Source organism: Cricetulus griseus, chromosome 2 (assembly GCF_003668045.3).
Source record: "Cricetulus griseus strain 17A/GY chromosome 2, alternate assembly CriGri-PICRH-1.0, whole genome shotgun sequence".
NCBI lineage: Eukaryota > Metazoa > Chordata > Mammalia > Rodentia > Cricetidae > Cricetulus > Cricetulus griseus.
Genome location: NC_048595.1, coordinates 451302799 through 451317463, shown reverse-complemented (window position 1 = coordinate 451317463; position 14665 = coordinate 451302799). Strand labels below are relative to the sequence as shown.

The following is a 14665-nucleotide window of genomic DNA, read 5'->3' as shown; positions in this document are numbered from 1 at the left end:
GTCAATCCCTTCTGCCTCTCCCTCCCCCCTAACCCTCCCGCCCACCCCATCCACTCCCCAGGCCTGGCCTAGGCCATCCTCCATGTGCCCAAGAGTGCATCCCTTCACGTGGGATGGGCTCTCAAAGTCCCTTCTTACACCAGAGAAAAATACTAATCCACTACCAGAGTGCAGAGGCCTCCTCATTGACATCCATGTTCAGGGGTCTGGATTATTCCTGTGCTGGCCTCCCAGACAGCAGTCTGGGGTCCATGTGCTCCCCCTTGTTCAGGCCAGCTGTTTCTGTGGGCTTCACCAGTCTGGTACCAACCCCTTTGATCTTCATTCCTCCCTCTCTACAACTAGGTTCCAGAGTTCAGTTCAGTGTATATCTGTGGGCGTCTGCCTCTGCCTCCATCAGCCACTGGATGAGGGCTCTAGGATAGCATAAAAAAGTAGTCATCAGTCTCATTATGGGGGAAGGGCATTTAGGTTATCCTCTCCACCATTGCCTAGATTGTCAGTTCGTGTCATCCTTATAGGTCTCTGGAAATCTCCCTACTGCCAGATCTCTCCTCGGACCTATAATAGCTCCCTCTGATATGGTATCTCTCATCCTTCTCTCCTCTATTCTTCCCCCAACTCAACATTTCTGCTCCTCCATTTCCTCCTCTCCCCTCCTCTTCTCCTCCTCTCATTTTGGCAGCTCCCTCTTCCCTACCCTCATGCTCCCAACTAGCTTAGGAGTTCCTGCCCCTTCCTATTCCTGGGGTCCATGCACTTTCCCCTTAGAGACCTTCTTGTTTCCTAGTTTCTTTGGTGAAGAAGATTGTAGGCTGCTAATCCTTTGCTCTATGTCTAAAATTCTTATATGAGTGAGTACATACCATGTTTGTCTTTTGTGACTGGGTTACCTCACTCAGTATGGTTTCTTCTAGTTCCATCCATTTGCCTGCAAATTCCAAGATTCCATTGCTTTTTTCTGCTAAGTAGTACCACATTGTATAAATGTACCATATTTTGTCTATCCATTCTTCAGTTGAGGGACATTTAGGTTGCTTCCAGTTTCTGGCTATTACAAACAATGCTGCTGTGAACATGGTTGAACATATGTCCTTGTTGTATGAACGTGCATTATTTGGGTATATGCCCAAGAGAGGAATTGCTGAATCTTGAGGTAGACTGATTCCCATTTTTCTGAGAAACCACCATACTGATGGGTAGTGCAGGCTTTTAATCCCAGCATTTAGGAGGCAGAGGCAGGTGGATCTCTGTAAGTTTGAGACTGGTCTGGTCTATAAGAGCTAGTTCCAGGGCAGCCTCCAAAGCCACAGAGAAGCCCTATCTTGAAAAACAAAAACAAAACAAAACAAAAGCCTGAACTACCTCTTCCTTGCATGGAATAAATAATTTTATCCATTTAAAAGAAAGTGTATAGATGAATCCAATGTCAGAATTACACTACTTTCCACTTCCAGCTGTCAAGTAGTATTTTAAAAACATACTTAACAGATTTATTGAGAAGAAACACAAATCCTAGAGATGGAAATATTTTCAGTTCACAATGCTGTGTCAGCTTCAAGGGTGAAGTATTACAAAACTATTCTGAGGAAATTGTCCCTGACTTGAAACTGCATGACATGCAAAAATGAAATAAAATCTTCAGCCTTATAAGCAAGATAGGGTGGTACATAAACACATCATATCCCTAAACACCTAAGATGTATTACTCTTCACATATTAGATCATTGTCAAATGAGTGTTTTTTCTTCTCACTGGTAATGATGGATTAAGCTGTGTCCATTTAATAAATTAGCTACTAAAATAAAAAAGTGACTCTCCAAAGAGAGGGAAATAGACAGCGACACATATGTAGCTTTTGAGACTGACATTTAATTTTTTTCTTCTTTTGACAAACTATAAAAATTACATATAACTGTATGTAAAACTAAATGTTGAATGAAATAAAAATGGAATTTAAAATATTTTAACATTGCCATATTTAACTATTATCTTTCTGAGGGTTTCTATTGCTTTGAAGAGACACCATAACCACAGCAACTCTTATAAAGACAAAACATTTAATTGGGGTAGTTTAGAGTTCAATAGTTTAGTCTAATATCATCATGGTAAGACATGGCAGAGTACAAGCTAACGCATGATTCATGACTCTTACGTTTTGATAATATAATGCTTTTCCCAGTGAATCTTTAACTTATAGAGCTCAGAAAAAAACTAGACTGGAAGATCTAGCTGATGTGCAAATATTCCAACTCATATTGTCTCGAAAATTAAAAATGTAATTAAGATATCGACTAAGATATTATGAGGCATAACTGTAATTTTATGTGCTGTTGTGATGGTAATGAAAGCAACTTCTGCCCTGACAACCAGGGTACTGTCCCTAGCACATGACATTTTTCTGCATGTTCATCTCCAAACTTAACCATTTTAATGAATTAATTTGTTCTTTAAATGTAATAATATTTAGGAATTTTAAAGAATTAGTATTTCATATATTAATAAGGCATTGGTAATCATATCTGTATGTGAGCCAGATAATACCTGTAATGCAATATGATTATTGTAGAAAGCTTTCTGAAGAGTATTTTTTGTTTGAGCTACAAACATGATTGAATTACATGACAATCCCAGTTCCCTTCTCCCTCCCCTCCTACCCTACCACCCTCCCCAACTAAAACCCTACCTATCACATATCCTTTCTTCTAATCCATACCTGACTCAACCTTTCTGCTCCCTCATGACCTCTTCATCCTTCCTCTTCTTCCCTCCTCATTCTTATAGCTCCCTCCGCCCTCTTCCCATGCTCTCAATTTGCTCAGGGGATCCTGTTCCTTTCCCCTTCTCCAGGGGACAAAGTTTGTCTCTTTTAGGGTCCTCCTTGTTTGCTAGTTTCTCTGGCAGTGTGTATTGTAGGCTTGTAATCCCTTACTCTATGTTTAAAATCCACATATGAGTGAGTACAAATCATGTTTGTCTTTTTGTGATTGGGTTACCTTGCTCAGAATGGTTTCTTCGAGTTCCATCCATTTTCCTGCAAATTTCAAGATTCCATTGTTTTTTTTTTTTCTGCTGAGTAGAATTCCATTGTGTAAATATACCACATTTTCTCCATCCATTCTTTGGTTGAGGGACATCTAGGCTGCTTCCAGTTTCTGGCTATTACAAATAGTGCTGCTATGAACATTGTTGAACAGATGTCTTTGTTGTAGGAATGTGCTTCTTTTGAGTATATGCCTAGGAGTGGAATTGCTGGATCTTTTGGTAGACTGATTCCCATTTTCTTGAGGAGTTGCCATACTGATTTTCAAAGTGGTTGTACAAGTTGGCACTCCCACTAGCAGTGGAGAAGTGTTCCCCTTTCTCCACATCCTCTCCAGCATAAACTATCATTGGTGTTTTTGATTTTAGCCAATGGGCAAATACTAGACTGAATCCAGTTGGTTCTTTGGGGTTTGTCTGGGGCCAATGACTGATAACAGTGACAAATTAGCAGGTGATGAAGTCTGTTTGATATAAAAAATTCATGTTAATCAATTCTGGCTCCTCAATCACAAAATATATCCCAGAAAAATAATTACAAATGAAATTATTGCTCCATCACATCAAAAAAGGCTGTGCAGTCTGGAAGCAAACCTTTTCAGAAGGTACAAACTGTTCAGTTCTTTAAGCAATACAAGTGTATTCATGAATACAAGGATACATATACGTAGAAAGCTTGTCTACTCTGTTCATACAAGGAAAATTCTAATATTATCAGAAGGGCACTAGATATTGATGGACATAAACCAAATTAAACTCTGAGTAAAATTCTGGTAGATGTGTAGCTGAACTGCATGATCTGGTGTTGAGTCTGTATGAGGGAATTATAAGACAATTTCCCCCAAAGAATCAACAAGTGAGAAGTATTCTACTATCAGTCAAAATATTATAAGGATGTAGTGTTTCAAAGACACACAGTAATTGGCTCAACATGGATACTGACCAATGGATCAGAAACCATGGTCTTTATCTATAGAAGTGTGGATCCAGATTCACTAGACTATGCTCAATAAAGATTAATATAATTTTATTTGGGGAGAAGGCATTTACACAGGAAACAGATGACCACAGCAAGTTCCCACTCCAAGGATCCACACAGGCTGCTCTCTGCAACTGACTGGAAGCAAGAGAGAGGCCCACCTGTGCCCTGACCCCAGACCTAAAACCACTCTCCATCTTGTCTGTGCTTGTGATCACGCCCTCTTGGGCATGGTCAGTGCTACTGGTACAGGCGGGGTGGATATCTCACTACATGTATATATCCAAAATTCTTTACACAAGTTTCTGATAATATGATATTTCATATCAGGAAAGAAAAGTGTTATGTTTAGAGTAGATGATATTAACTTAATTTATACTAAAAACTAATCAAGTTTTGTTACATAATATTTATAGAATAATGTAAAATAAATTATAAAAGCTAATATATAAGTATAAAGTGCTCAGGAAAATACCTGAAACGTATGTTTAAAATTCATTAATAAAAAGGTGCAGTTCTAATAAGACCAAAAAAAAAACCCAAAAGGAAACTAATGAGAGTGAATATATAAAAATTAGCAGGTATTTACTAGAAAATATTCAAGATACTTTTAAAACACTCATGGCCAATTTAAAGAACATAGCAACATTGAAATGTCTAAAGGAAAAGTAATACTTTGATAGTAAATGATTTGCTATTATAATGGGGCAAAGAAATAAAATAGAAATAGGCAATGAATTTTACAATAATGTTCAGTCTTACTAATAATTAAGGACTTATAATCCATACAAGTGAAATGCTTTCTGCAACAAACAAATTTTCCACAATGTTTTTACTCCTTTAATGGTGGTCTTGTACAATACCAGGCACTCACTATACCATTGAACCACTATTTGCAGTTCCCAAAGCAAAGTTCAATAGCACAAAGACTGGCAATTATGTCAAAATTAATTAATATCTCACCACCCAAAACAACTAAGTCCTTTGATATAGAAACTCTGCCTTTTCTCCCTTACAGGAAGACCAATATCCACAAGAAAGGTGTTCAGTTTGATCTTGTTTCTATAGGCTATTTCACTGCAAAACTGATTGGTAAAGTAAGTGGTTTATCTATTATGATTACAATGAGCAAATCTGGAATTCCTATAAAGATCTTTACATATTAGCATGGACAGATTCCCAATGCTCATGTTTTTAGTAGAACAGAGGATGGTGAATACAACACAAACTACATGAGGATGCTTATGAAGAACACAACCCACAAAATATATCTATAATAATATAAAACTGTAGAATGTTTCCTACAGAGAAATATGTGTCTGTGTTCAATCAATGGGTGTATATTGGTGAGAAAATTTGGATTCTAAAATATTTGTATTATTTCAGGGATAATATATATATTTGTTATATTAAATTGCATTTGATTTAAATACAAAAAATATAGCTGAGTGTTTTTCCTATAATTCAGTTAGTGATAGTGTTTAACCAAATAATAAGTACATGGCAATGGTCTTTATTTACAAACAGACTTTTAATTGAAATAGAAACGCATCCCTTCTCCTCCTTCATTTACTCTCTCTAGTCCCTCAAACAACTCCCATGAATCTCCCAGTTCTCAAGTTGGTAGCCTTTTTTTCCATTTGTGGTTTTGTGTGTGTGTGTGTGTGTGTGTGTGTGTGTGTGTGTGTGTGTGTTGTCTGTATATTATTTCTGGGCTGTCCACTCTGCCTTTGATAATCAATAAAAGGGCTTTTCTCCATGGGAGAGGCAAATTCCCCTTCTCCAGAATCAATAGCTTCCTGTAGTTATATATCTATGTGTGAGACCCTATAAAAATCCCCCCTTGGACATTAGCACCTCCTTTAATATTCTCATTGTTCCATCTCCATACAGTTATTACTAGGAGAGAGTGTTATTTAGCAGACTTCTTTATATTATGATCTTATACTCTTTCTTCTTCATCTTCTGTGATGTTGTCTGAGCATCTTAGAGATTCAGGTGATATGATGAATATGCAGACAGTAAGGCTGGTCTCCCCTGACCCATTGATGTCTGCATTGTAGACACTTGTGGTTTTCTGTGGTAGTCTCCATTTGCTGTGAAGAGAGGTTTCTTTGATGGGATATAGCAACTACATTTATCTGTGATTATAAGGATAAGAGTCAGAGTCTAGCACACAATTACAGTGTCCAACAAAGTGGCAGCAGTGGTTTATTTTTCTAAGTTTCATAACCTTGCTAGCCCTAAGAAGCTGGTTGGGTTTCCCATGCCAGGCATGATTCCTTAATGTAGCCTTTCTATACACCAACAGAAAGCACATCAAGAAAGAGATAATGGACTCACTTCCATTTACATTAGTGGCAAAACCAATAGAATATCTTGGAATAAACCTGACAAGGGGGTGAAAAACATCTACAATGAAAACTTCAAATCTCTAAAGAAAGAACAAGAAACATATTAGAAAATGGAAAGGCATCCCATCCAATGTTCATAGATTGGAAGAATTACTATTGTGAAACTGACCATCCTGCCAAAGCAATCTACATATTCATTGCAACAGCCATCAAAATACCTACAATATTCTTCATAGAAAAAGAAAAAGAAGTAAAATAAAATTCCGATGGAACCAGAAAAAATAAAGCCCAAGTTAGACAAATTAATCCTGAGCAAAAAGAACAATCCTGGGGGGTTGTGATTCTACAATTTAAGACATATTATAGAGCTATAGTAATAAAGCAATATAGTATTGCACTGAAGCAGACATTCACATCAATGAATAAGATAGTAGACCCAAACAGGAAACTTCATGGGGGTAGCCTCCCTGATGTTTCTAGGAGACACAATCTCACAGAAAACTCACTGTTGTTAACAGCTCTTAACAATCTTCCAGTCCCTTTACTATAATGAACTCTGTGATCATGTAGTGTCCAGTGCCAACTGATCTTTGTGAAGTATCATTTTTTTGGACAGTCATCCAATTTCTGGGGTGATATAAGAAGCCATAGTCAGCAGTTTCCCACTCTAATGACCACAGGACAGCTCTCTCACTTGCTTCGGGCATTGATGAGAGGGTGCTGGGTGGAGCATCTTTTCCTCGCCCATGCTGCCACAAGACAGAGGAGAAATGGGAACAGCTCTCCCATGCTCACACTTCAGGGCTGGCCCACCCACACCTGTGCTCAAAAGATAGGCTCTATTGTGCTGTCCAGGCAAGGTGCAGGGCCTGCTCTCTGGAGCATTGCAGCTGATAGGGATTAGGTATGGCTCTCCCACTCTTAGGACCATAGGGCCAGCTCTCTCACATGCCTAAGACTTTGATGGGCAGGGATGGATGCCACAGGAAGATGAGAAATGGGGACATCTCCCCCATGTTCCAAACTTTAACAAGAAAATCAATGATCCTTTAACCTACCATAAAGACTTAATTATAGTACTTTAATCACTAATGTGGATAAAATCTCCAGTATTTAGTTGATTACATCCCAGTTACTATTAATAATCATATTATTTGATTTTCAAGTAACTTATTATTCAAGGTCATCAAATAGCAATGCATCATAAGAGAATGACTTCATCCTAAATTATAAACGTCTCAGATTATGAAGCACAAATATAAATATTCATGCCTTCTACTAAATCTCTTGTAAAAATTTCTGTTTTACCACAAAGAAAAGTCATTATTTCATAATCACAGACTGCAATTTCAATCTTAAGGCACAACTAATTTTATCAGTGGCTTACAATCATTTTAATTGAATCAATTAAACACATTTGTGGAAATGGCTATGAGGTATTATACATGTATTATAGAAAATGAATTTTAAGGTAATGTGCAAAATAACCATAGTAGAAATATTAAGTTAGAATATTTTAATGCTTTTTTAAGTACAACAATATACTATAAATCCAAAGTGGCTAATACTATCATCATTATTCCTGATTCAAATATAAAGTTAGCTGTATCCAATAAAATCATACTTAAAGACTAAGAGTGTATTTGTTCTTATTGTTTTTAAAGGGTTCAAGTAATAGAGGAGAAATTATAGAAACAGAATGCTGATTTGATTTTAAGCATGAGACACTTAGGCTTGTTCTGTGAGGCTGAAATAATTGCCCAAATTAGGACATCCAATATAGACATAATTTGAGTTTCAAGTGATGCTTGTTATTTTTTAATTCTTATGATTCTCATAATCAAATCTTTCTCTTTACTACAAATAAATTTTGTATCTAAAACAACAAACTCTCAGCAATACTTTTTATCAACGTAGAGTTTTCTACTGCATACTATTTCATATGCAGTATCTCATAGATGAAATAATGACATGAAAATATTAACATCAACATTCAAAATGTCCATAGGCTTTGAATATGTGATTTTCTGCAGCAGAATGGATTTGCCTGGTGTGAATAATTGAAAGATACCCCCCTGACAACTTTATCTTTCAGTTTCTTCTAGGTAGGTCAATGTAACCATGGGGTTCTTTTTAATTTTATTTTTATTTTTTTCTTCAGGGTTTCCTCTGTTTAGCTTTGGAGCCTGTCCTGGAACTTGCTCAGAAGACCAGGCTGTCCTCAAAGTCAGAGATCCACCTGCCTCTGCCTTCCTAGTGCTGGGATTAAAAGCATGTGCCACCAACACCCAGCAACCACAGGGTTCTTAATAGACAGTGCCAGTTAGGTAACACACAAATGAAGGAGTCCAGGGCAGGGCAGAAGGTGAAGTGGGGCTTTATACAGAGAGGAAGGCCTGCAGCTACTTCTAGAGAGACACCAGGGATGATTTCTCTACTGCCATACTGCCAGCTCCAGGACTTCAGCTCCAACTCTCCTTTCAGAATTCAACCTCTGCAATGGGAGAATGGCAGCTTGTGTCATTGTATGACATCAGGGTCTTGTGATGTGATACAGCATTGATTACAAAGGGACACAGGCTTCCAAATATATTTTAAACCTTAATGTGAAAGACTCAGAACAAGAAGGCAGGTATTGATACAAACTAACACCACCTTAATTCCTTTTCCTGATTATAAAACACTGACTATGTATTTAGGTAAAACAGCTGTATTCTAATGATATGATAAACTTATTGTAAATTAGTGATGAGGAATTTATATTCCTTAAATTGCATTGCAAATTTATTATTTCCCACAACAAGAGCAACATAGTTTTAGACACTAGAAAAATAGTTACATACATACTCGATCATTAACCTAATAGAAATTAGTATAATGGGTCATATTCTCAGATATTATTTCAAGGGTTGGTAACTATATTGCATATGTATTTCTGCATCTGACCTTTACCATTAAACTACCACTAAAGTTGATTCAGAAAATCCATAACATCACTTGAAATTTATTCATGTGTATTCATATACACAATTTCTTCAATAATTGTTTTTCTCATTAATGCTCAACTCCCAAAGATATTTCTAATAATGTAAAATTATTTTAGCATGTCATTCTTTGCTTTTAGTTTGTATATGAAGGCATGATTTGATGTTTTCCCCAGATAATTTGGTAATATCAAATATATGAGCTTAAGAAAAAAATTATGATAATTGTTTTAAAAATAGCAGAGCATATTATATATTGGTAGATATTATCATTTTATTTTATTCTTTGAACTTGGATGATTTGTATATACTTTATATGAAACACAGTGTATGAGATAGTGTTCAACAGAGTGTTTCACAAAACCGTTGTGCCGTCTGCTATTCAGTAGGAGTTAGGCCATATTGGTGATGGCACAATTCATTGTAATTAATGAGTTAATATATAGCTTATTAAAAATTTTAGCATATGTGATTTATACTACTGAATTTTCTTCATTGTGTATATGTCTGAAATTGCTTCAAAACTGTTCAGCTCTCTCCAAGTGATTATTATATAATCAAAGTTTTATATAAGCACATAGTAATTTCTATGTGATCATTGATATTTACTCCATTTAAATTAACCATTTCGCAGTTAGTTGTTCTAGTTATTATTTAGAAAAGAAAATTTAGGATAAAAAGTGTCACTAAATTACTCAAAATCATAAACTTACTAACAGCAAAGTTAAGTACACATGCAATACCTTATCCCCATGCTAAAAACAAGTGTTTAGAGCCTGTCACTCCTATATTTTCAAAAGCTTTATATACCTAGGTATTTTTGAGTTTCTTCAGGTTGTTCCCTTTTTGTGACCTAACCTTGGTGAACAATGTGTGTTTATAGTAAGGAACACTACCATGTTCCAAACTGAAAATTGTGAATTGATTCTATTTGCTGCAAGCCTTGTTTTCCTAAATAACACACACACACACACACACACACACACACACACACACACACACACACAGAGAGAGAGAGAGAGAGAGAGAGAGAGAGAGACAGAGACAGAGACAGAGACAGAGACAGAGACAGAGACAGAGACAGAGTTTGACAGCTTTGAAAGTGTAGACACTTACAAATATCAGAGGCTCTTTCAGATTAGAAAAGCTTCTATCAACATGTGCTAACCCTCAGCCAGTCTAGGAAGATCATGTGGAAGAGACAAGATTTTTGAAGATCCACATGAAGTTCCTTGTTGTGGATGGACAATCAAAGAAGGGACGGATGTCTGGACAAGAATGCATCTACTTGGTGACATCCAGAAAGAACTTGGGTCATCAGGCTGAGCTGCAACACCCTCATCCACTGAGCCATCCCACGGTCCACAAATTGACTTTTTAAAATTTATTTTTTTTAACATTTTGAGAATTTCATACAGGACTATTCTATTTGCATCTTCTCAATCCCTCCTCCTGCCCATTACAACTTTTCCCATGCCCTACTTCCTCCCAAATATATGACTTCTTTATTATTGTCTCTACAAGTAATACTCTGATAGCATGTACACACAAGCACACACACACAAATGAATGAATAATTGCATTTTTTAAAGAGAAAAATGTTTTGAAAAAATGTTTATGTCCCCATAAACCCTGACTCCTAACCTAAAAGCTGTTGGCAAACCCACCTCAATCACACAAAAAATAAGAAACAGTCTAGACAGAAAGCCATTGAAGATAGCTCTTAAAAATTGTAATAGGTATCTTAAAAGTGTATCTTTTCACAGTTGATGGCTTCTGGTGGGTGGTCAGGGAGGACTGAGTTTTCTTTAAGGGATGACCACTGGGAATTTGACCATGCTCCAGTGAGAATATTGACGACACAAGTTGAACTTGATATTTTCTTTCTTTTTATTTTCTTCCTTTTCTTCAGGGTGGGGGGGTGTCCCAAGTTTAGGAGGGTGGACCTGAAGACTGGGAAGTGAGTATGATTGGTGAAAACCATTTGAAACTCCAAAATAATAAATAAAAATATTATTTTGGAAAAATCATTTTCTCCAACAGCATCTCCTTAAGTATACTGACTACTCTTATAGGCAGGCCTCATGTGCAGAGGTAGATGGACAACACAAAACAAGACAATGGCATTTTTGGAGGTCCTTTGTCTAGTAATGTGTAGTCAGGGCATCTTTTTGGACCTTGTGGGTCCTTTGTGTATATATTATGATTTCTAGTTTTGTGCTTTCTGTGGGCAAATATGTGGCTTTGTATATCTATGTAAGTTTCTTGAGATTCTGTTTGTGTTTGTTTTGTCCTATTTAGTTTGTTTGTTTCATTGTTATCTAATTTTATTTTATTATTACTACTACTTGTTTTAGATGCCTTTTGTATCCTAATTTGTGAGGGAAAGAAAGAGTATGGATTCAGGTGGGTGGGGATATGGAGATAATATAGGGGAATTTAGGGAGGGGAAGTCATAACCAGAATAAATTGTATTTAAAAAAAGATGATTTCAAAAACAATTAAAAGAAAACAGAAAAATATTTATAGGGATTCCCATTTAATTGAAAACCTCTCTTAGATACCAATTACTGTGAAAATGGAAATATTATGGGGCACCATATGATGTCCATGAAAAGAATGCATGTCAATGGAGCCTTGATGAACAACATTTAGACTAAGTCGCATGCAAATCATAGTGATGTGGTCAACAAGTTAGTACAACACATTTTATTAACAGGCCTCCAGTCTGGCAATGGGCCATATGCATGAGACAGAGTGATGTCTAGAAGCAGTAGAAACAATTGTTTGTGGATTTTCTTGATTGTCTGCATTATTTTTCTTGTTTATCATTCTTTTCTTACATTCTTATGTTTTCTTAAGGGCTCTGGGTAGCAAGCAGTTGAGGCAATTGACTTGGAAGCTGCACAGAACTACATGTAATTTGAGAGAACACATCACCTACAGGGCTACCATAGACTCAGGTCAAATTCAGTGTAGATACACAGATTAATATGAGCTTATAGCTTGCATCCAAGATAACTGTCAGGAACCCCTCTACTGCTCCAATGGCTGTGTAGTCTACTATTTTATTAGTTGTTCTAATTTCTGCTACACATGGTAGATATGAAATACAATCCCCTTCTCTTTTTCCTCCTCTCCATTCTTAGTTGTTAATTTCCCCTTTCATCTATCACACTCCAGACTGATAAATTTAGTTCAGAAAGACTTCCTTCTTAGCCATCTTGGGTAGTTCTGCTCATTGTGATTGCACAGGGTCTTTGAGTTCAGAGAAAGTCAGCTCTCATGTCAGGACATTGAGCCAGAATATTGCAAACCTTTCCATCAAGGATTCGGTTTTCCTGCACAGCAGTTGTTGAGCTGCTCAGAATTGTTGGAAATGGACTCTGCTTCAAGTAAGCTTTTAGGAAACTGGCTCTGAAGAAATAATACAAGAAACCTTGAAAAAGACCCAAACTTGGAACCACCCAATGATGCTGTTCCCATGTTGTATATGTAGTCCTCACAGAATGATAACATTTCACTACTTTAAATAATTATATTTTGGGTGCAATTTGTTACTTAAATACAGGTGATGACTGTAACTGTTCTTGCTGCAATAAACATCAAAGAAGTAATAGGAATCTACATTGGAGCTTTTCAAGACAGGAATTGTAGGATTTCTTTTTTCAGACAAGGGAAGCACTTTTTCAAACAATAGTGGTGGAATTTCTACACGTGTCTCTTGGTCTTTTTGATCTACTAAATATCTAAGAACGTAGTATTAACTTCCTCAAAGCATTTGACATATACTTGCTCACTTTTTGCTTTGCCTCAGTTCCATTCTTTCACATTTATGCCACTGCAGATCCACCCATCTGTGGTTCAAACATTCATTTCTAATAGTTGCCATTAGAGGCGCTATTTTTCCTATGTGTGCTATCAAAGAAGATGGAAGATGTACACTTTCCATCTTAGGCCTTCTTTGTCAGGGTCAAGTTCTTGTTTACTCATTAGGATTTCTAGTTTTCTAATAAAACACATCACAAAAGCATAACAATTTTCTTAACATTTTATGAAAGAACAGTATGGTTTCCTTTATCATGTTCAATATAATGTAGACAAAGACTGAACTTTAATGTCAGAAGGATACAATACAACATGCAATAATCAGATAGTTATAACATAGCTGTGGCTTCATATTTTTGTTTTTCTTTCTTTCTGCTATAAAAAAATCAGATATATTACTCTGCACTACAGTACTAAGCACTCTTGAGCAGAATGATAAGGCTTAAGTAGATGTATACATAAGAAGTATACATCCAAAATTATCTTGTTTAACTCATATGTATTTTAGGAATGCCATCCAAATTAGAAAAAAGAAATCTTAACATTCTAGTTGAATCTCACAAAAGTATCAACATGTGGTGTGAAATCTTTTGGATTAGTCATATTATTATCTTGTCTGGAATCTACATCAAGGCTGCTAGGCAATTAGCATTTAGCTCCTAGGCAAAACAAAATTTAGCACTCATTCATTTTCAAGTAGGTACAGCAGGGTAAGAAAATGCTCCATTTCATGTGGTATTCACAGGACTTGAATAGCTAAGATTGGAGGCTAAGAGGCCTGGCCATCCTATAAGTGGAATTTACAGATAATGATATGCAAATGCTTAGACTGGCCAACGAGCTCTGACTTACACCAATTAATTTTGAGAAAGATACTTTCCCCTTAAACAAAACGTCATGAATGCACAGCTGTAGAGTATGTTAAAAAAAAGTTTAATGATATACCCTTCAATGAGACATTTAAATGTGCACACAGCATTGCTTCATAAATAGCCTGTACATAAACCCTGAGAATTTGAATTAATACCAGTGGTCCCAGAGATCAAAAGAAAATCAACCATACTGTTGGATTTAGTTTAAAGACCTCCAAGTAATTAAGGTCAATTTGTCCTACTCTTAGGATCCTCCAACCTCCAGGAGAGACAAAGGCAGTGATCATCCAACAGAAAGCCATTTAGATAATAGCAGTACTCATACTGGAAACAGTGATGAATAATATGCTATTATTTAAAGAACACAGCATTCTGCAAGCAGACCAAGAGTAAGCTCTGTATCTTTTGAAACAACCACAGCTGATGAATATTCATTTCCTCAAAGAGCTTACATTATGTGAAAATGAATTCAAAGCATGCTTGTAAATACCTTGAGAGTCTGCAACAACAGCCAAAGCAAGAGGGTGATAAAATCTGTCACACTGGCATTGTTTCTCTGTTTGTATTGTTACTGAACTACCTCAGCCTTGCTGCTTTTTTTTATTT

At 36.4% G+C, this 14665-nt stretch overlaps 1 long non-coding RNA gene across 2 annotated transcripts in view; it reads left to right on the top strand.

Moving 5' to 3' along the window:
• LOC103159719 overlaps positions 1-14665 on the top strand; it is a 296693-nt gene that overhangs the window by 137292 nt on the left and 144736 nt on the right. The gene's annotated exons all lie outside the window — the stretch shown is intronic.